Below are 7,457 nucleotides of genomic sequence, written 5' to 3'. Positions count from 1 at the left end.
CCTGGCAAAGACTATTCAGATGAGTGTTATTTTCCATATTCTGTCGAGAGGGCGTCCTATGAAAGATTTCCAAAAATAAAGTAATTTATTATCTTTTTTGAACGTTCCTCACTATCCTATGTCACATTGGTCAATAAACATTGGATGGGAAATGGCAAACTATCTCGCTGAGGTAGAAAAGCAAAAAATACAAGAGAATGTAAAAGGGTCAAAATTCATTTCATTGTCCATAGATGAAGTTACTGCGGTAGATAACACTACTTGGGTCTGTATGCATGTGTATACCATAAAATAATACGTCCGTTGAGCTCATCTACTCCGTGTTCGTAAAATGAGGGGCAATTCAACAACAGAAAATTTATATTTGGAAGTTAAGAAAGATTTGAATGAAATTGCTGGTATGGATGACTTGACAATTGCCAAGAAGTTGATGTGTGTTGGAGTTGATGGAGCTGCAGTAATCCAAGGTCAAAGGACTAGTCTTTGCGCAAGATTACAAACTAGTATTGCACCATACATGGTTGGCATTCACTGCATGGCCCATCGAATTAATTTATCATATATAATTGTAAGCAATTTCCCTACAATGTCAAAAGTTGAAGATTTGGTCCATGAGCTCCACTCATACTTCTGCCGAAGTCCTAAACATTTTGCAGAATTTCAGATTTTTGTTGAGGGAGTAACAACAGGAAACAAGCTTCTCAGGAATGTTGAGACCAGATGGATCTCCTTGCATGGACCAGTGAAATGAGTTCTAACAGAATATCAATCCTTGATCGGACTAATGTATGAGCAACGCCTCACAACAGACAAAGCTCGTGATCTCTTACATAAGTTAAGTGATATAGAGACTTTGTTAACTTTAGCTAGTCTTCTCCCCATGTTGGATTCAATGAACAAACTTGTTAAGAAAGCCCAAGACAGAACTATGTATATCAATGAGTATAGCACTCTACGTAAAATGGCATGCTTGGGCCTAGATGGTCTATATTCAGATCTAATAGAGCGAAGCCCAAATTTTTTTGGGTGGCATATAATTACAGATTTGAATAATGTTGAAATTTTTTTACATTTTAATACAAAAAATGAGTTATGTGTCTTTGTAAAAGGATTTCAGATACCAATGCACCAATCTAAGATGGGCAAGCGAGGTAGAGCACTACCAGTTAAAAAGGAAGATTTTGACAAGATTGTTAAATCTGTTAGTGATAATTTGAAGTCTATTAGATATGAACTTTCAACTAAGATTTGTGAAAGATTCACTCGAGAAGAAATACTTGAAGCCATGGGTTGTGTGTATCCTCAATTTTGGCATTCAATTGGAGATAATCCAAATGACGCAAAGGTGTTTCATAAAAAACTAGAGGAATTGATATTGACATTTTCAAAAGATGCATATTGCAATGGACAGCCAATATAAGGAATTTTAAATTCAGATCATCTTAAAAAACAATGTAAACGCTTTGCATTGTGTATGAAACAACAATTGTTTGACTTGGAGAATCCATTTGAACCTGGATCAATCACAAGGCTTTGGAAAAGGATAGATCAAAGTGAAGTATTGCGTATTGCAATACGAGAATATTTCAAACTTGTTGATTTATGTCAAACAATGATATTGGGGTCGGTGGAAGATAAGAGAGTTTTCAGTGCATTAGGGGTTTTGAAATAAAAAATCAGAAAAAAATTAGACAAAAATTTGGAAACTTGCTTGAGGTTGTTTGTAACTCAGTATAATGTTAGAGATTTTCCATATGATAGGGCACTGGCAATCTGGAATTCCATGCGTGAAAGACGAGGGTTGTGCAACACTTTAAAAGTTGGTGGTGCTACTGCTAGTGCTGAGAAAAATGATGGATCGTAGACTCAGAGTCAACATGAAGACAAAGAAATTTTTGAATACTCGACTCAGAATGAAGATGAACCTGTTATTAGTAGTCAGTTTCCGGATCTTGAGTCCATTTGGGATATAGAAGCCTCGGACTGAGTCACTGAAGTGAATTAGCAGTCAGTTTATAGGTATTTATACTATAGTTCTTGAGTCATATTACAATTTGCAATACTATAGTTGTCATTGATGATTTTTGATATTGTATTCCTTGAATTTGTCAATCAGAACGGATACTTATTTCATATTTTTAATTGTGAATTTGAATTATTAGTAAACAATTGAATTATTAGTAAATTGGTTCCACATTATGTTGAACATGAAATGCAACAATTTGTCTCACAAGATCCATAAAATTATTCATATTGCATAACTGTTAGAACCTTTCTACTATTCTACATTAAATGCTTAACATGATGTTCATGGCGATTAGGGTTTTGTGTTAGTTTTTTGTCTTAGTTGGCTAGTAAACCGAAGTTGTCGTGCGTTGAAAATGTAAGTTGTCCTCTCTTTATTTGTCCATGTCAACGTCAAGTGTGGTCAAACGGTTGGTCAGACAATGAGACATGTTTAATGTTTCATCTCTAACTCGCAGATAAATTTCATGTTTAACAATTTAAGTGGCGAGTTAGCGAGTGTTGGTTTGGGTTTAAATCATGAGGTCTCTAATTTTTTGGGTGTTAGCATTTTATGTTAGCGAGCTGGGGATTGTTAATGAAATTGCTTTGGTCACGAGGTCTCGAATTGGTTTGATGCCATGCATTATAGCCACGAGAGTTAGCAAGTAAGTCATTAATGGTCTGTGTGCCACTGCTCGCACCTATTTATGAAGGTAATTAACATAAAACATCGATTTTTGTTGGTACTCACTCGGTCGCTGCAATCAAGAGATAAATAGTTTTGAGATTTTATGGTTATCGCTAGCTCTCGCAAGTCCTTTATCATCAAGTTAGTTTAAGTCACGAGCTTGTGAGTACTGGGAGATTTTAGTTGTCGCTACCTCACAAGATGTTTTACACTTGACCATTTTATGTTGCGAGGTTACGACTGGGTGTGATTTTATGTTATCGCAAGGTCGCGAGGTGTTCGCGGTTAAATCATTTTAATTTGCGATCATGTGATGTGGTTGGTATCAAAACTTAGTTGGTTTCATCGCTTGCTCGCAGGTTTTGAAGTTGTTTAGCATTTTATGTTGCGATCTGGCGACAGGTAAGTTTTGGTCCGATTGTGTGGTCATCGCATGCTCGCGGGTTTGTAAGTCTTAAGTCAAAAAGTGTTGCGAGCGTGCGATGGCGGTCTAGTGTCTTGTTGTCGCGGGATCGCAAGGGTTTAAGTCAAGTTAAGTTTTGAGTTGCGAGCTTGCGATGAAATAATTTGTTTTGTTAGATTTGCAGTGGTCGCTAGCTCGTAGGTAAAGAAAGAATATTACAAATGCTGTTGGGAGGTTGCGACTGAAGGGATTGATGAAGATCAACGACTATCGTTCACTCACGAGATTCTTTGAGGATTCATAAAAGGGGTTGCTAGCTTGTGATCAAGAGGATTTGGTAGCATTCGTCGGCTACTTTCCAAATTGTTATAACCAGTTGCGAGTGTGCGATTAAAGATGGGGATTGACACATGGACTTGTTTGCCAGGTTCTGGAAAAATTTTGAATGGCAATCGCCAATCAAATAGAAGGGAATGAATTTAAATTTCGCTCTAGTACTTCGACTTTGAATTAATGCCACAGTAGCTAGTTCATGCAAGTGTGCCAATTAATGAGACTTGAAAGAAGTGATGGTGCCCAAATACCATAAATTGCATGATCGAGCCGAGATTTTGTATAATTGCATTAATGCATTCTATCTTCGAGGTAATCCAGTGAATTGAGCTCTGCAACAACATTGGAGAATTCAGAGTGTTGGGTGTGGGAAAATTTCAGAAAATTGGTTAAGTTTTTCTTTTGCAGCTAAAATGAGCAAGGCGAAGAGTGGAATTGGAGGTTCCAAGCCCAAGGCCATGACAAGTGGAGGTTCCAAGCCCAAGGCCACTAAGGAAAAGAAGGATAAGAAATACAAAGAAGAATTTGTAGATTTGCTACCAGGGACTTTTGTTGCTTTGAATACAAATGATTTGGCATGGAAAGATTTATGGAGCCAATGCATAAACCAAACCACGCTTCATATGACTGGTATTGGTCTGTTTCATTATTTCTGAAATAATAGGGTTAAGGGTGTCCCGATGCCAAACCCTTGGGGTTTAAATATGGCAAAGTTAATTGTGCCAGATGTGTATGTTGATGTGGATTTGATCAAAGAGTTGGCCAAATGCTATTGCCCAGTATCTAGGGTAATCAGAAGAAAGAACCACTCTACCCTAGTTTCAATTAACAGAGCTAGCTTTGTTGAAGCTTTCCAGATTACTGGTGTTGCATGTACAGATATAGATTTGGAGCGGATTGCAGAGGATTATGAAAAATATAAAGGTGTTATCAAGAAGCATGCAATGCCCAGATACATGCCTAGGGTGAATAGGAAACCAGTTATAATTCTGGATAGTATCAAACCACCATTTGACATCACACCTTTCGACCATTATATGCATTGTACAATCTATGGATTATGCCGAGTGTTGGGTTTTGATGGAGATTCAACAATGTCAGCTGAATTATTGATGATGGCTATGGACATTCAACACCCAGATGTTAACAAAGATTACAATTATGTGGGCTATGTGGTTGAACACATTCATAATTCTCTAGTTGAAATTCAGAGTGGTGCACCCAGCCCTACATTCAAGCATTATTCATTGCTGATGCATTTAATCTTGTTCTATAATGTTGAGTTCATGGATAAAGAATTGGAGCTTTTCAAAGAAGAATTGGGTGTCTTAATGCCAATACAAAGATGGAGCCAGGTTTGGGATAGTAGTTCTCCCCACTCTTCTTTCCTTTTCTTTGAAAATTGGATTGTTTTGCCAATTATGGAAATGCTAGGAATAAATAGGGAAAGATTGTCAATTAATGTTAGGAGAGTTTTGAGACCTTACCAGTCTGTTCCAAACTGATCCATTTCACATAACTGGGGGGAATTTTTCTTTTTTGATAACTTTACTGTGATAAGAGTCTAATGGGTGTCCTCAGCCTCCCCATATTTTACCAAAAATTGTTCCAATTAGGATTGCTTTTATGGAGTTTATTTCGCAATTGACCCTTGCTGAAAAAGAATACCTTGAGAAACACAGGAAGGGTTCTCTTCTTCCTAGGCTTTGAGTTGTGTCTGATTTTACCATTGGTAGGAGTTCCTTTGATGAAGTAAACAATTTCCTTAAACAATATAGGTTGGTTAATGTTGTGTCTAGATTATGTGATCCCGAACAATTTATTAAACGTGCATTGCCAAAAATGACACCTTGGGCCACAATAAAGGACCATGAACCATTGGATGATTAAGATGTGGTTAGAAATTTGCTAAGAAAAGAGGAAGTACAAGAAAGAAGAAGAAAATGGAAAAAATTGATGAGAGTTGAAGCAGGATTGAAGGTTGTTGACCCTAGTTTCTTAGGTTTTTGCCCTGATAACCCGTACCTGGAGAGGATTAACAGAATGTTGAGTTTATATGAAGCTCTAATGGAACAAATGCCTCAAATTCCAGAAGTGGTTGCTCAACAGCAAGACCCCGAAGATGGACAATCTTCACATGGCAAGAGGCCACTTAGTGTGTCTGCTGATGATGTAGAGAGTGGGGATGAAGTTCAATATACTCGAGTGTCACTTGCAAAGAAACAAAAAACCAAAGAGGTCGATGCAATTGTGAGGAGAGACCTTGCTAGAGCAATTGTTACAGAACAAGGACACTACTTTCATCAAATAAGGACACATCTCAGAGAAGCAAGGTAGAATGAAGAACAGGGAGAAACAAATGAAGCCCTTGCTCAAGGCTTTGATGAGCATGTGATGTTGTCAAATGAGTTCATGAAAGATGATGACTTTATTAAGTCAAATGAATTTAAAAGTTTTTTGACAAGGTTAAAACAAAATCAATTAAGACAAAATCTGATCATAGAGGAAGGCAATGTAGAAAAGAAAGAGGGGATCATTAAGGCACTGCAGGAATATGATCCTGACAAGGAGCAAATATCTATGGAAGAGGCAAGCCAATTGATTAAGAGTGCTGGTATGATTATGATGCATGACTGGGATATCCAGTCTATTTTTATTATTGATCAGATTAGGAAGCAAGAGGACCCAATGTTTAAAACTGAATTTGAAATTGGAGATGTAATAAGAGGATCAAGATTTAATCCTAAGTCAAAGACACTTGCTACTTGGTCTTTGACCCCTTCCACTCAAAAGCCCCACCTTCTAAATATCCAAGTAGAAAAGAAAGTTGACAGAATATTGACCTGGGATTTGCAGAACACAAGTGAAACAGAGATTGCCTCATTTTTTACTCAAGTTTCTTTCATTAATTTATCAAAAACAGAGGATTTGTCAAGAAGATACACAGAAACATATAGCCAATTGATTGCATTATCTAAAACAATATGAAGAGACACTAATGAAGAAGGGCACTCTGGAGGAAGAGTTATTGGAGTTGAAAGAAAAAATTGCAAATGAACCCCCTCCAATACAGATTACAAAACAAGTACAAGAAATACTAGCTGATGTGACAACAAAAATGGAGGAATACACAAAGAAAATTGAAAATCTTGAAAAGGAACAAAATGTCAAGGCTATCTCTGTTGTGTCAGGAATTCTGAAACACAGGATTAATGTATTGAAAGGAAAATTGATGGTAGTGCATGATTTGTGTGCGTATGTAAAATTCATCTTAAAAATAAGTAATCAATTAGAAGCAAAAGGGAAATCACGAATCCCTTCTAATCAAAGAATCTAACAAACTAACAATGAAATAATAAAATCAAGCAAAATAGGAATTATAAATGAAATCAATAAAAACTCCTTATTTCGTGACTGCGTAGAACTTCCATAGCTCTTCTCTTCTCTGTGATATGATGGCTCTCAGATATTGCGCTGGTAACTTGCAAGTGACACAAAGATGCAAAGTTCGTGATTATTGAAAATGGAGATTGAATGCTCAATTTATAGATTTTTGGAGAGAATTGATTGAAAGGTGGAACAAAATGATCAAGAGGTGTGAACTCAAGTGAGCTCAAATAAAAATTGATAGTTGAACTGTTGATTGTAGGAGTGAAACTCAATAGATTGAATAGATTAATTGAGTCAATTGATTGAGAAAAAGCTGACTAAAGGAAGAAAAAGAATGATTGGAGGAAATAAAGAGGATGACAAAGAAAGCTTAATTTAGAAAAAGCTAACTGAAAGATGGAAATAGAGATTGGAGAGATAAATGATTTAATTAATTAATTTAGCATGTGCTTGCATTTAGATTTAGATTATCAATTTAATCTTTGCATGATATTTATTCAAATAATTGAATTTATCAATTCAATTTAGCTTTTGAGTATATAAAGAACTTGGCTTTGATTTTCAATTTGGTTTTTGAAATCATGCACATGTAATTGAATTTGGAAGAAATTAGAAGAAATAATTAAATGAAATTAG

Source organism: Cryptomeria japonica, chromosome 9 (assembly GCF_030272615.1).
Source record: "Cryptomeria japonica chromosome 9, Sugi_1.0, whole genome shotgun sequence".
NCBI classification, from domain to species: domain Eukaryota; kingdom Viridiplantae; phylum Streptophyta; class Pinopsida; order Cupressales; family Cupressaceae; genus Cryptomeria; species Cryptomeria japonica.
Note: the sequence above shows the minus strand (reverse complement) of the source record.